The sequence below is a fragment of the Bos grunniens genome, chromosome 7, assembly GCF_055505025.1.
Source record: "Bos grunniens cultivar Pamir isolate PY7600 chromosome 7, Bosgru_T2T1.0, whole genome shotgun sequence".
Lineage (NCBI taxonomy): Eukaryota > Metazoa > Chordata > Mammalia > Artiodactyla > Bovidae > Bos > Bos grunniens.
The window spans coordinates 6,847,782-6,862,064 of NC_141171.1; the positions used below are offsets into that span (position 1 = coordinate 6,847,782).

General features: G+C 49.0%; 1 long non-coding RNA gene across 1 annotated transcript; it reads left to right on the top strand.

Annotated features, from left to right (window-relative positions):
• Positions 1 to 5,017: 5,017 nt before the first annotated feature.
• Positions 5,018 to 13,824, top strand: LOC147368183 (uncharacterized). The gene is made up of 2 exons (XR_015166537.1): positions 5,018 to 5,214; positions 12,965 to 13,824. It is a non-coding gene; the product is annotated as an uncharacterized LOC147368183 (long non-coding RNA).
• The last annotated feature ends 459 nt before the right edge of the window (positions 13,825 to 14,283 follow it).

The window sequence follows — 14,283 nt, forward strand, 5'->3', positions numbered from 1 at the left end:
CTTTATCGTTCAGCTCTCACATCTGTACATGACCACCGGAAAAACCATAGCTTTCACTATCTGGACCTTTGTTTGCAAAGTGATGTTTCTGTTCTTTAATGCTGTCTAGGTTTGTCATAGCTTTTCTTCCAAGGAGCAAGTGTCTTTTAATTTTGCAGCTGCAGTCATTGTTCGCAGTGCTTTGGGAGCCCAAGAAGATAAAATCCGTCTCTGTGAGGATACCATATATACTGTATCAGTGTTTATATCAATATATATTGTCTGCAGCTGGGAATCAGGCTTGTGTCAGAACCTGACCATGCTGGAACTTTGATCTCAGACTACTAGCCTTCGGAACTGTGAGAGGTGAAAATCTGTTGTTTAGGGACTTCCCTGGTGCTCCAGGGTTAAGACTCTGCAGTGCTAGTGCTGGAGGCCGGGGTTTAATCCCTGCAGGGAACTAGATCCTGTGTGCTTCAGCTAAGAGCCCGCATGCCGCCTTCAACTAAAGATCCTGCATGCTGCAACTAAAGATCCCAGATGCTGCGGCTAAGACCTGGCTCGGACAAACAAATTAAAAAAAAAAATTTTTTTTTTTAAATCTACTGTTTACAAGCCACCAAGTCTATGGTATTCTGCTAACAGCAGCCTGTGCTGATGGAGACAGTCTGTATTATCTCCCAATTTACAGGTCAGGAGCCCAGCATGACATAGATGGTCCTCTACGCAGGGTCCCACAAAGCTGTAGTCAAGGTGTAAAAAAGCAGAGCCATCACTTTGCCAGCAAAGGTCCAGGTGGGGGAGCCTCACCTGAGACTTGGGGTCCTCCTCCCTGGGTGCGGGCAGAATCCAGTTCCTTGTGGGTGTAGGACTGAGCCCCTCGGCTCCTGTAGGCTGCTTGTTCTTCCTCCTTACAACCTGGCCACAGGCTTCCTCGAGGCTCGTGGCATCGCAGTTCTCTGCTGCCTCCAACTTCTGGCTGCTAGACCTTCTTCTCTAAAAGAATTGTCCTTCAAATACTTAATTTAATTTGGATTGTCCAACATTGTTTTTGTAAAATTGTGTAAAATAAAGTATACATAACATTAGCCCCCCTTTTATGCTTTGTTTAATTTTTAAAATTTGAAGTGTAGTTGATTTACAGTGTTGTGTTAGTTTTAGGTATACAGAAACGTCATTCAAATATATATGTACACACACACACACACACATATGTGTGTGTGCTAACTCTCTTCAGTCATGTCCAACTCTTTGTGGCCCTCTGGGCCATAGTCCACCAGTCTCCTCTGTCCATATGTGTATATATATATATATATATATATATATATATATATTCCTTTTCATATTCTTTTCCCTTATAGGTTATTAAAGAATATTGGGTATAACCCCTTTTAAATGTACAGCTCAGTGGCATTAAGTACATTTACATTATTGTGCAACCATCACCACTGTTTATGTCCAGAACTTTTCATTTCCCCCAACTAAAACTCTGCCTTTATTAAACACTAACTCCCCAATATCTCCTCCCCCAGCCCTTGGAACTACCATTCTACATTCTGTCTATGAATCTGTCTACCCTAGGGACCTCGGGTAAGTGGAATCATACTGCATTTGTCCTTTTGCGCCTGGCTTGTTTCACACACAGTCATATTCTCAAGGTACATTCATGTCATATGGGTCAGAATTTCATTTCTTTTATGGTTAATATTGTGGTGTACAGATATACCATATTTTGTTTATCCATTTATCCATTGATGACACCTGGGTTGCTTCTACTATCCAACTTAGTTAAAAATTTTTTTTGATTAAGAAAACTGTTGTTAAAAAACAAAGACATAACCTAAAATTACCTGATTAGGCCAGGCCCACCCTCCTTTACACAGACTCAGAAATCAAATGATTTGGAACCTTAACTGCATCTGCAAAAATCCCTTCACTTTGGCCCTATAATGTAACCTAATGAAGGGAGCAATGTCCCAACTATTCACTGGTCCCACCCATAAGTAAGGTATTACACCAGACAGGAATCTTAGGAACCTGAGTCCCTCCTACCATGAGCCCCACCACCTCCCATTGCCCATGGGCAGTTAGAAAGGATTGCTCTGGAGGCTGGGGGGTGGAATTGGGAGTGGGGAGTTCCTCATCAGAAACACAGTGCCCCATCCTTCCAAATAAAGACCACGTGCATTGAGATAATGATAGTCCTTTGTCCTCTGGGCTGAGTGTCAATGCCCTGGATGACAAGACCCTGCAGGCAGGAATGGAGGGACCGCATTCAAGTTGCAAGTCCTCTGTCCCCATGCACAGAGGAAGCATCTGCTCACTTTTGAGACCTTTTGGAAGTGACTGGCCATTGGTTTTTGTCCCTATTGGGTCCAAGGGGACCCCTCGGAAAGGTTTTCAAAGGACCGACTGGCTGATGGCCAGACCTCTTACTGAGGTTATTGATTGTTGCGATGAAGGACCTTTTGCAGACAATCAGAGGGCTGAGTCCCCATGACTCATGGTGTCCTAGGCACCTGGAGGCTGTGTACCAAAGGTGGTGACTGTCAGGGGAGGCTGCGTGTGTGCATGCGTGTGGCTCCCGGCCACACCTGGTTGAGTCACCAGGGAAACCGCTGGGCGGTGGGGACACCGGCAGGTTGGAGGGGGCGGCCTAAGGGGTTCCACGTGGATCATCAGCTCCTTTAGGGATTCCTGTTTCACATTTGGGTTCAGTTTGGGGTCCTTGGGCATGTCACTGAGGCTGCTTCCATGTGGGGCTTGGGGTGGGGGAGGGGTGGATCGTGAGTCCATGGCTATAAAGCACGTGGTGCATGGAGAGCAGTCACCTACAGTGGCCACCATCATCAGTGACAGCTCCTCGTGGGCAGGGAGGTGGCCCCTGTGAGCCCAGATCCTTTCACTACCACCCTTCCATGGCCTGTAAGACGAAGCCTTATCCTTCCTCTGGGAAATCCCGCCAGAGTTAGCACCATTAGAGCAGGGTTCCCTGGGTCCTGGGGCTGGTGGGACTCTGAGCACCAGCTCCGATCCAGGTGTGGAAGGTTATGCTGAAGCCTAAGTCATTGCTGCCCCTTAGTGAATACACTAGGTGCTCAATAAATACCTGCCCAATTTTTTTCAAAGGAGGAAAAAACTTGCACACAGCTTAGGGCTCTAACCTGGAGGGTACGCTCAGTGGATTGCACTGATGTGACCATCACCCAGATCAAAACGTGGGAACATCCAGTGTCCCCAAGGTTCCGTCTGCCATTGAGGAAACCGTGCTTCTGCCCTCTATCCCAGGAGATGAGTTTTGCCAGCTGTTGATTTCACTGATGGAATTCACTGTAGAATCACCATTATGCCCTCTGTCATGTCTGGTCCCTTTGCTCAATTTGGTGCTTAGGGGTTCCCACGTTCTGTATGTAGTAGAACTCCTCCACCTCAGCCTACCCTGCCATTGGTGTATTGTTATTATTCGGTCACTAAGTTATATCCCATTCTTTGCAAGCCCTGGACTGCAGCACTCCAGCTCCTCTGTCCTTCACTGTCTCCGAGTTTGCTCAAATTCATGTCCGTTGGGTCTGTGATGCTAAACAATTTCATCCTCTGGTGCCCCCTGATCCTTTTCCCCTCAACCTTTCCCAGCATTAGGGTTTTTCCAATGAGTCAGAGCTTTGCATCAGGGCGCCAAAGTATTGGAGCTTCAGCTTCAGCACCAGTCTTTCCAGTGAATATTCAGGGTTGATTTCCTTAAGGACTGACTGGTTTTCTCTCCTTGCATTAAATGAATATACTATAGTTCATTCATTGATGACATTTGGGTTCTTTCTTCCCTTCCTTCCTCTCTTTCTTTCTTCCTCCCTCTCTCTCTCCCTCCCTTCCTTCTTTCTTCACTGTGAATACTGTGGCTATATTTCTTTAGTGCAAACATACAGATTTATTCCTTTAGGGGTACACATCTAGGAGCAGGATTACAGGATTGTAACTTTAGGAGATACTGACAAACACTTTTCCAAAGTGGCTGGACCAATTTATTGCTCGTGAAAACAGAACAACCACCCCGAGGGGAGACTGCAGCTACTTAAGGAGCATGGCCTGCAGAGTCTGCAAAAAGAAAATCCGGAACACGAACCGTGGACAAGATTTGAGAGTACCCCCTAGACTGGCTGATGAGGGGGCATGTAGCAGGTAAGCGAATAATGCTCGGGTTGAATTTTGTGAAATGAGACATCCCCACTACATCTGAGCCGGAGAACATTTATTATGCCCACTCAGGTCCTGATGGCCTTCCCTGGTGGCTCAGACAGTAAAGAATCTGCCTGCAAGGCAGGAGACTCCGGCTTGATCTCTGGGTCAGGAAGAGCCCCTGGAGGAGGAAATGACAACCCACTCCAGTGTTCTTGCCTGAAGAGTCCCATGGACAGAAGAGCCGGGTGGGCTATAGTCCACGGGGTCACAGAGTCAGAGATGACTGAGCAACTAACACACACACACACACACACACACAGGTGCTTATTCTGACAATCACCAGCTTCTATGCCGACGGAAGTGGCCTTTCAGGAAAATATTGAAAAACATTGACTGTGGCTTCGGATTCAGCCAAGTGTGACTTTGCTGGGCTAAGTCGCCTCCCCTCTCTGTGCCTCGGCCTTCCTTTTCTGTAAAATGGGAAAGGCGTTGGGAACTCCCAAGGGCACTATGAGCAGTACGGAGACGCTGCTAGTGGACTTTGTGCTCCAGCGGCTAAGACTCCACAGCGTCAGTGTAAGGGGCCCCGATTGGATCCCTGGTCAGGGAACTAGATCCCAGCTAAGAGTTCACATGCTGAAACTAAAGATTCCGAATGTCGAAACTAAGACCTAGCACAGCCAAATATATATATTTAAAGGGAGACGTTGATAGAAAGTGACTTAAAAATCCCGGCTCACTGTGGGCGACCCGCAGATGAGCGCTGGATCCCAGCTGCCGGTGGTTCTTAGAGGAAGATTCCTTTACTTTCCTCGGAAGATTTGTGACGGTTTACAAGCGCTGGGGCTTGCCAACATATTTCAAATATGTGCTTGGCCTCCCAGCCGCATCCACATTCCCCTTATCACTCCGGTGGAGGAGTCAGAGATCCCAGCCAAGGCGTCACTTTCCCTTCTCCGCGTCCGCCTGCTGCCAGCGGAGCCCTCCGCCCCGCGCTCGTTCGCTGGTTCGCAGCCTCGGGTGTGTGTCCAGGGGCCGCTTGCATAAACTCTGTGTTACGTAAGTCCTGAGCTGATTTTTGGAAAACTCCCACCCCCTCCTCCCAGCACCTTTTTTTTTTTCTTTCCCTCCAGATTTTCCAGTGTCACCCAAATACCCAGCTGCAGGAGGGGGGATGGGGAAGGGGTTGTTTACACGTCTTGGTTAGAACAGCGTGTCTGGAGGCCCGGCCAAAATGTGTGTGAGTGCTTTCGATTGTGGAAAAACAAATGTGATTTGAGAAATCGAAAAAGGAAAAAAAAAAAAAAGAGGAAAAATGAAATGGAAAACAACTGCTGGCAGAACTGGAACTTGGAGGCACGGCCCCGATTGCAGGATTTCTAACGACCTGGGGAAGAATGTTCCGGAATACTCTAGGAGGCCCTTGTGCTCTTGGCAGGCTGACAGCCCGTGCCCCTCACCCTCCACACCACATCACTCGGGCCACTCCGGACGTGCTGAGGAGGGCGAACGGCTGCTTCTTTTCCCGGGGTTGTGAGCACATGTCCCCAGGCGCTTAAAAATAGCCACGGTTTATTGCAGACCTGAGTCTAACAATCAGGGTTTTCTTCAGATGTAAAAACTTTTCCACCGCAAGGGCAGTTTTTTTTAAATATGTGTAGTAGGAGTTTTCCTTTTCTTTCTCCCAAGAGTAGATATGAAGGCTTGAGTTTAAAATGGCCAGCCCAGGGTTGTGTGTGTGTATGTGTGTTTGAGGATTGAGGGACCTACTAATATTGAAGACCTACAATGTGCCAGAGCCTATGTGGAGCCCCCATTGGGCCTCAGGACTCAGAGAGCCATTAGTTTTTCTGGGGGTGGGGGAAGGAATCAGAGGTACTGCTAATCCTTGGCTAGCCAGGAGTTCCACTGTCCGAGTGTGAAGTCTCTGATCCTGACCCAGGCTTGTTTCCCTGTATGAACCTAGCCTCCATGGACCCCCTGAAACTGAAGGTAAGTTGCTGGCATATGTCTACCATGAATAATTCCAGCTTTCATCACGCAGGGCCCCAGGACATCAAAAAGACACAAAACCAGTGACTTCCCCTCTCAATGCGGGGAGCTTGGGTTCGACCCCTGGTCAGGGAACTAAATCCCACAAGCCGCAACTAAAGATCCCATGAGCTGAAACTAAGACTTGGGGCAGCTAAATAAATATTAAAAAAAAAAAAAATACAAAACCGCTCCTCCAAAGAGATTTTTTAGAGAACCATGGCCTAGAGCTTGGGTCAAGTTGCTTCTCTTCTCCAGTCCTCAGTTTTGTTATCTGAGAAATGGGTTTATCTCCTGATACTTGCTAGATATGTGGTCTGGAGTCCCTCCCCACACTCCACCAGATACTGACATGTCCGCTGGAGGAGGCTTTTTCCTGCCTTTGTAGTGCAAACTTGTAACAAGGCCACCTTGATCTTTGTGAGTAAAGCTCAGGGTTGAAATATGACCTCTGGGAGGGACTTCCTGGTGGTCCAGTGACTAACAGTCCACATTTCCAATGCAGGAGGCCTGGATTCAATCCCTGGTCAGGGAACTAGATCCTGCATGCCCCAACTATAGATCCCGTGTGCTGCAACTAAGACCCAACGCAGCCAGATAAATATTTTTTTTTAAAAGAAAGTTACCTGTTTATTTTTATGAAAAAGAAAAAAAAAATGTCTTCACGGGGTCTGAGGCACATTTCCTTTTTCATTAGTTTTCTGCCTGGCCAAGAGGTCTAAGTGTTACCAAATGATTGGGTCGTCAGATTTAACATCACAGAATTTAACCTCATCAGATAAAACGTGAGGTACCCAGTTAAATGGAGATTGAAACAGCACATTTTTAGCATAAATATATACCAAATTTCACATGAAATGGGACATACTTCCTCCATTTAAAATTTTTTTTAGGTTTTAGAACCTAAAAATTTCATTTTCACCCTCTGAAGTAAGAAAAAATAAAACTTTTCTTTTCCTCTGCCCTAAATTTTTTTTTTCTTCTGATTTGAAAAGATATCAAGGGACTTCCCTGGCAGTCCCAGTAGTTAGGACTTATCCTTCCAATGCAGGGGGTGTGGGTTTGATCCCTGGTCGGGAAGCTAAGATCCCACATCCCCTGAGGCCAAAAAACTGAACCATAACGCAGAAGCAGTGTTGTGACAAATTCAATAAAGACTTTTTTTAAAAAATGGCCCACGTTAAAAAAAAAAATCTTAAAAAAAAGAAATTACAACATTTCTGTGAACTCTTAAAAGTACCAGGGCTCTGGACTTCCTGTCCGTGATGTATCAGCTGGCCCTGGAAAAGGTGGCCTTCATTTAAGTCCAAGTTCCCTGGGTGGACAGTGACCACAGAGATTCCCTTAAGTGACACCGTCCGGCATCTCCCAGGCCTCAGGCCAGTTCTGGGAAAAATCGGGGAGAAGTGTCGCTGGTTCAGGTTGCTCTGCCCCTCACAGAGATGCTTCCGGTCCTGAGGGGCTCTGTTTGAATACAAGGAAGCATGAATCAGACCTCGGCGCCCCCGGAGGCAGGCCCAGTGAGGTGTCTTTCCAAGGGGCTACCCTGAATGCTCACCCCTTTGCTCACTGGCCTTCCGGCAGCCTGGGGTTTGAGGACAAATTTAGATCATTGGTCATCTGACTGAAGTAGACCTTCAACAATTTCCCAGGGTTTTAACAAGTTGTCACCAGACCTTTCTCGAGGAACCACTAGAGGGTCAGAGCCATCTTGGCAGCTTGGGCCCCAGCTGGGTTTTGTTGAGATGAGCCAGGTGGATCAGATATTTGGGGCCCCAAATACCCAGAACTGCCTTTGATTTCTGTCTGGCTATGATGTCCATGATTTTTGCGTGATTTCTGCCTGATTATGAGGAGGTTCAAGAGGGAGGGGACATACCTATACCTATGCTTGGTTCCTGTTGAAGTATAGCAAAAAAACAACACAATATTGGGAAGCAATTATCCTCCAATTAAAAAAAATAAATTTTTTAAAAAAGGAAACAAGCTGTAACAAAATCCAGTCACCAGAATGAGAAAATAAAAGGCAGGATACCCAATTAAACTGGGATTTCAGATAAACAACCATTTCCCCTCCCTCCACCTCATGGCCACACGGCATGTGGGATCTTGGTTCCCTGACCAGAGATTGAACCCTCACCCCCTGCATTGGAAGCGTGGAGTCTTAACTGCTGGTCCGCTAGGGAAGTCCTAAACAAAGATTTTAAAATGTAAGTATATCCTAAATTTTGCATGGAATGAGATATGCTGAAAAGTCACCCAGTGTTTATCGAAATTCGGATGTAACTGGGTGTCCTGTGTTTTGTCGGGAGGTGGTGGGGGAGCACGCATCCTAGCTTGAGGTGGTAGTGGGTGCCAGGCCAGCAGTGTCATCTCCTTACGTCATCACACAGCCAGTGAACAGATGAGGAGGCTGAGGGCTGCGGGATGCTGGTGCGGAGTGGAGGTCTTTCTGGTGGGCGGCTGCAGGCGTGTCCACACAGGCATGCAGAATTCAGGTTTAATCCTGCCAGAGCAGAGCTCCTCAAGTAATTAAATGTAGCATTGCAACATGACACAGCTACTCCACTCCTGGGGATCTACCCCATCCCACCCGCACCAAACTGAAAACAAGTGTTTTCACGAGTTTTGGCACACACATGTCCACAGTATCACTGGTCCCAATCGCCAGAATGTAGAAACAAAGGAATTTCCTGGCGGTCCAGTGGTCAGGGCTTCAAGCTTCCACTGCAGGGGGCTCGGTTCAATCCCTGTTTGGGGAACTAAGATCCTGCTGGCTGTGAGTTGTGGCCAAAAGAAAAAGGGAAAAGGTAGAAACAAGCCCAATGTCCATCAGTGGATGAATGGATAAACACAATGTGATCGTCCATACAATTACAAAGGAATAATACAAAGGAATGGAGCACTGATTCATGCTATGATGTGGATAAACCTCAAAAACACCATGCCGCGTGAAGGAAGCCCAAACATAAAAGTTTATATGTGATTCCATTTATATGAAAGATCCAGAATAGGCAAATCCACAGAGACAGGAAGTAGATTTGGTGGTTGCCAGGGGCTGGGGGAGGGGACGTGGGGAGTGATTGCTAATGAGATGGGCTGTCCTTTTGGGGGTGAAGGAAATGTTTAGGCACTAGATAAAGGCGCTGATTGCCCAACACTATAAATGTAGTAAATGCCACTGAAACACAAACTTGAAAATGGTTAAAATGGTAAATTTTATATTGTTTATTTGACCACAACTTTTAAAAAATATTAGGGAGGGGCTGGCTAAGAGGAAACTTGGGCTATCATCAGGCCTGTGGCCAGATTCCTGGAAAAGTTGTGAGCAGGGACCCTCTTTGGTGGGCTTCCCAGGTGGCTCAGTGGGTAAAGAAACCACCCACAATGCAGGAGACGCGGGTTCAAGTCCCCGGGTCAGGAAGATCCCCTGGAGGAGGACGTGGCAACCCACAGCAGTATTCTTGCCTGGGAAATCCCATGGGCAGAGGAGCCTGGCGGGCTACCGTCCATAGGGTTGCAAAGAGCCGGACACGACAGTGACAGAGCGTGCATGCAGGCACGCGCCCACTTTGGTTGGTTACTTGCTGTCAGAAGCTGTGCCGTTTATAGATGTCAGGCTCCACTGAATGCTGGGAGGCAGGACCACTGGTGTGCTGCCCCCTTACAGAAGTGGCGACTGAGGCCCTTGAGGTCAGGGAACTCGCCCAGGGACTCAGCGTGAGCAGCTGGGATTGCCTGTGGGACCTCAAGCCCAGCAGGTCCTTCCAGGGAAATACCATTTGCAGGCCAAAGGTGCTCAAGTCACACTGGGGGTGGGCCCAGGAAAGCCATCGCAGGACATTGTAGCGGGGAGAGCCAAGGGCTTCTCCTCTGACAGCCCCTGGCAGGCCCAGCATACAGGGGCTGACGGAGGATCAGAAAAAGGCCAGAATCCCCATAATCAGGAGATGCTTTGGTTAAGAGCTGGGTTCCTGGAACCAAGTAGCTGGCTTTGTTGGGCTAGGGGAAGGGCTTCACCCCTCTGAGCCTCAATTTCCCCCCTGAACCTGCCCCTCCCCCCGAGGGTCAGCATTAGCAGAAGGTGATGCTATGCGTGGGCTGGTGTGGCGTTGAACCCAATCCCTAGAGAGTTCACCACACCCCAGGACATCTCGATCGAGCCTTGAAACCCCTCCCCCGAGGAGCTTGGACATCTAGTTATCTGTTTGAGAAATGAGCATCGCGGAGAGGATACCGGCTATTCTGAAATGTTTAAACAGGACCAAAGTCAGTCCACCCTGCTGAGAACTGGGGGCTGGGGGGCAAGCACACACAGGGTGCTCTGGGTGGGAGATTTAGGATAATCCATTGACTGATGGATTGAACGATGGATAATACTTTCAAGAAAACAAGGTAGCAGATGGGATCATCTTGTTCTTGCAAGAGAGAGAGGTTCCCTGCTCAGGCAGAGCTGAACAGAAAGGCACAGCGTCCCATGCAAAGGGGAGTTAAAGGCAGAGAGAAAGAGACAGAGAGGGGACTGCAGAGAGATGGGGAGAGACAGAGAAAGTGAGAGAGGGACCCTGAGATTGGCTGATAGAATTCAGCCTTTGAGCTACTTTGAATTGAAGCCTCTGATGGGATTCAAACCTTCATCTGACAGATGCAGAAAGAAGCTGAGAGGTGGAGGGAGTGCCCTCCTTTCATCATCACCTGCACCCGTGGGTGCAGCTCTGGTGGAGCCCCCAACATCCCCCAGCCTCACGGATGTCCTCTGTCCCTACTCCTGCATCCCCCTGGCCCACAAGTCCAGTTAAAAATAGCTAGTGGAGGACCATGGTGACTTCTGAAAGGGGCCTCAGCCCAGCCAGCCACGACGTGCAGGCCACAGCCAGTGACGGCATTCACTGTGGCAGCACTCAGAGTACAAAGGCGCCTTCAGGGGAACCGGCGTGTCTGGATCGGATTTCTGGAGAGCAAACGCTTCTTTCATTTCCCTGAGCCCCGGCAGGGATCTGCCCTAACGGCAGAAGAAAACATCCCCTGGAAGGGAACAGGATCTCTTTGGGGGTGTGGGGGGAGCCCCAGGGCTCTACTGAATGCTGGCACAGAGAGAAGCTCCCGGGGCACCCCAAGGCAGCCCCCTTCCCCCATTTAGAGTAAGTTGGGAAGGCTTCCTTCTCCAGTGTTATGAAAGCGGCTCTGTAGCACTGGCATTCTTTCTTTCCCAAATGCTTGGGGAAATTTACCAGTGACGCTGTTCAGACCTGGCTTGCTACGCGGGAAAGTTCTCCACCAGCCCATCGGTTTCTTCCATAGATACAGGGCTATCCTGGCGATCTCTGTCTTCTTTTTAAGAATATTTGTTTATTTGGCTGAGTTAGATCTTGGTGGCAACACCCCAGATCTTCAGTTGCCACATGTGAACTCTTAGCTGTGGCATGTGGTATCTGGTTCCCAGACCAGGGATTGAACCCAGGGCCCCCTGCATCGGGAGTGTGGAGTCTTAGCCACTGGACCACCAGGGTGGTCCCCTGGTGATCTGCTTCTTCTTGAGTAAGTTGGGGGAATTTGAGTCTTTCAAGGAATTTGTCCGTGTCATCTGAGCCATTGAATTGATTGGAATCAAGTTGTTTTTGAACGGAGGAGCCTGGAAGGCTGTAGTCCATGGGGTCGCTGAGGGTCGGACACGACTGAGCGACTTCACTTTCACTTTTCACTTGCATGCATTGGAGAAGGAAATGGCAACCCACTCCAGTGTTCTTGCCTGGAGAATCCCAGGGACGGGGGAGCCTGGTGGGCTGCCGTCTATGGGGTCACACAGAGTCGGACACGACTGAAGCGACTTAGCAGCAGCAAGTTTTTTATAGAATGCCCTGGTGAACCTTTTGATATGTGTAGGACTTGTCCCCAGGGTCCCCTCTCTCCTTCCTGACATTGATCATTTGTGTCTTCTTTTGTTTTTCTGATCCATGTGGCTCAGCCCAGGATGAGAAGCTCCACACCTTGGTGTTGACTTTGTCCCAAAATTCGGGCAGTAGTGGGCTTGTGGTTCTCACTGTTCTGATGGCAATGACATCAGAGGTCCTTTTGGAAAGGCCACCCCGCCTGTGCGAACAACCTGCCTATGTAAAGGTGATGGTCAACCCATCTTCTGGCTGCACCCTTCGAGCTCCCTAACTTTAACTTCTAAGCATAGAACAGAAAGAACTTTGGGCCCTGTGAAGTCCAAAGTCCCTGGCTCAAATCCGTTCCTTTTTGTCAGGACTGGGCTAGGGTAAGGCAAAGTGAGGCCTCCAAGTGTAAAATGGAAAGAGGTGTCCATCAGCAGGCTTGTGGAAGGCAAGGTTGGAGAAAGCTCACAGAGACAACTTGGCCACGGTGTCTTGGGTTACCATGACAACAGGTGATGCTAATCCCTGCTTGCTACACCTGTGAAGAGGGGGAGGAGATGGAATTAGAACCGATGCAGGGATTAAATATATAATAATATATGGATGCCACACCCAGGGAAGTAAACATCCTGAAAATAATGATGGTGTGTGCATGCTCAGTTGTGTCCCAGTCTTTGTGACTCCATGGACTGTGGCCCTCCAGGCTCCTCTGTCCATGGGATTCTCCAGGCAAGGAACACTGGAATGGGTTGCCATTTCCTCCTCTAGGGGATCTTCCCAACTCAGAGATCAAACTCGTGTCTCCTGCATTGGCAGGCGGATTCTTTGCTGCTGAGCCACCTTGGAAGGATTCATAATAATTATTTAGCTTCCTTAGAGCCATTATTTGCTCCATTTTACAGATGAGAACACTGAGATCCAGAGCTGGTGGCAGAGACAGGATTCGAACTCTGGCTGTCAGCCCCCCAGCCTGTGTGCGCTTTGGTCATCACTGCCGACCGAAATCACAGCTCCACCCGCGTTCCTCTCTGCTTGGGTTTGCATATTCAGCTGGAGAAAAGTGATTTAAAACAGGAACACCCACGGTGGCCCTGAGTCTGCCTAAGTTCTGGAAGCGGGGCAGCCTCAGGACTCTGAACTTGGCTGGTGTTTTCCCCTAGCCCCAGGGGCCCAGGGACCAGGATTTGGCCTGTCTTAGGCCCCAAACCACCTGCTCGGCCCAGCGTCCAGCCGGCCTGCGTGTGAGTGAGGCAGAGAGGGGACCCTCCGCCGTCCTTATATACCGGGGTTATTTTTAACCCGGCCTTCCAGAACATTACGGAGCTTCCTCTCTCCGACTCGCAGGAAGCCCTACTTGGCTGTGTTTCCTGCTAACACGCGGCCCTGAGATTGCTGAGAACAACAGGCTCAAGACTGCTCGGCTCCGGGGAAAAAAAAAACCTGGCCCCCTTTCAAAGCCCTGACAAAACCCTTTAAGAGCCCAGCGCTCCCGCCAGCCAGAGCATGGCCCCCACAGGGCTGACAGATTGGTCCAGACTGTGTCCAGGGCCCCCAGGCAGGGGGCCCCCAACTCTATCACCCCTTCCCAAGGTGGGTAGAAAAACCTGTGCCTTCCACCCCACCCCCACCACGCCCCTTGGAGAGACAAATACTTGCCTTGGTGGATTTTTTTATGCTTCTGTTTTTTTTTTAATTTTTACCTGTGTATTTTTACTGAGGGGAAATTCACGTAACATAAAATTAGTCATTTTCAAGGGGAAAATTTGGTGGCATTGAGTCCATTCTCCGTGCTGTGCAACTATCACCTCTACCGAGTTCCCAAACATTTCCACCACACCAGAAGGAAATCCAGCCCCCATCAGCAGTCACTCCCCGTTCCTCCTCCTCCAGCCTCCGGCAACCACTGATCTGCTTTCTGTCTCTACGGCTTGGCCTCTCGTGGACATTTCTTAGAGATGGAATCGTGCGTTGTGTGGCTTCTAGCGTCTGTCTTCTCTCCCATAGCAGTTTTCGAGGTTCATCCACCCTGCAGGATGAATCAGCGCTTCACTCCTTTTTATGACTGAGTACTATTCCACTGCATGGAGGCCCCCGTGTTTTGTGTTATCCACCCCACTGTGCTCTTCTGTTTGTTTTGGCGGCAGCAGGCAAGATTTTAGCTCCCCGACCAGGGACTGAATCCATGCCCCCTGCGGTGGGAGTCCTGACTACTGGACTGCCA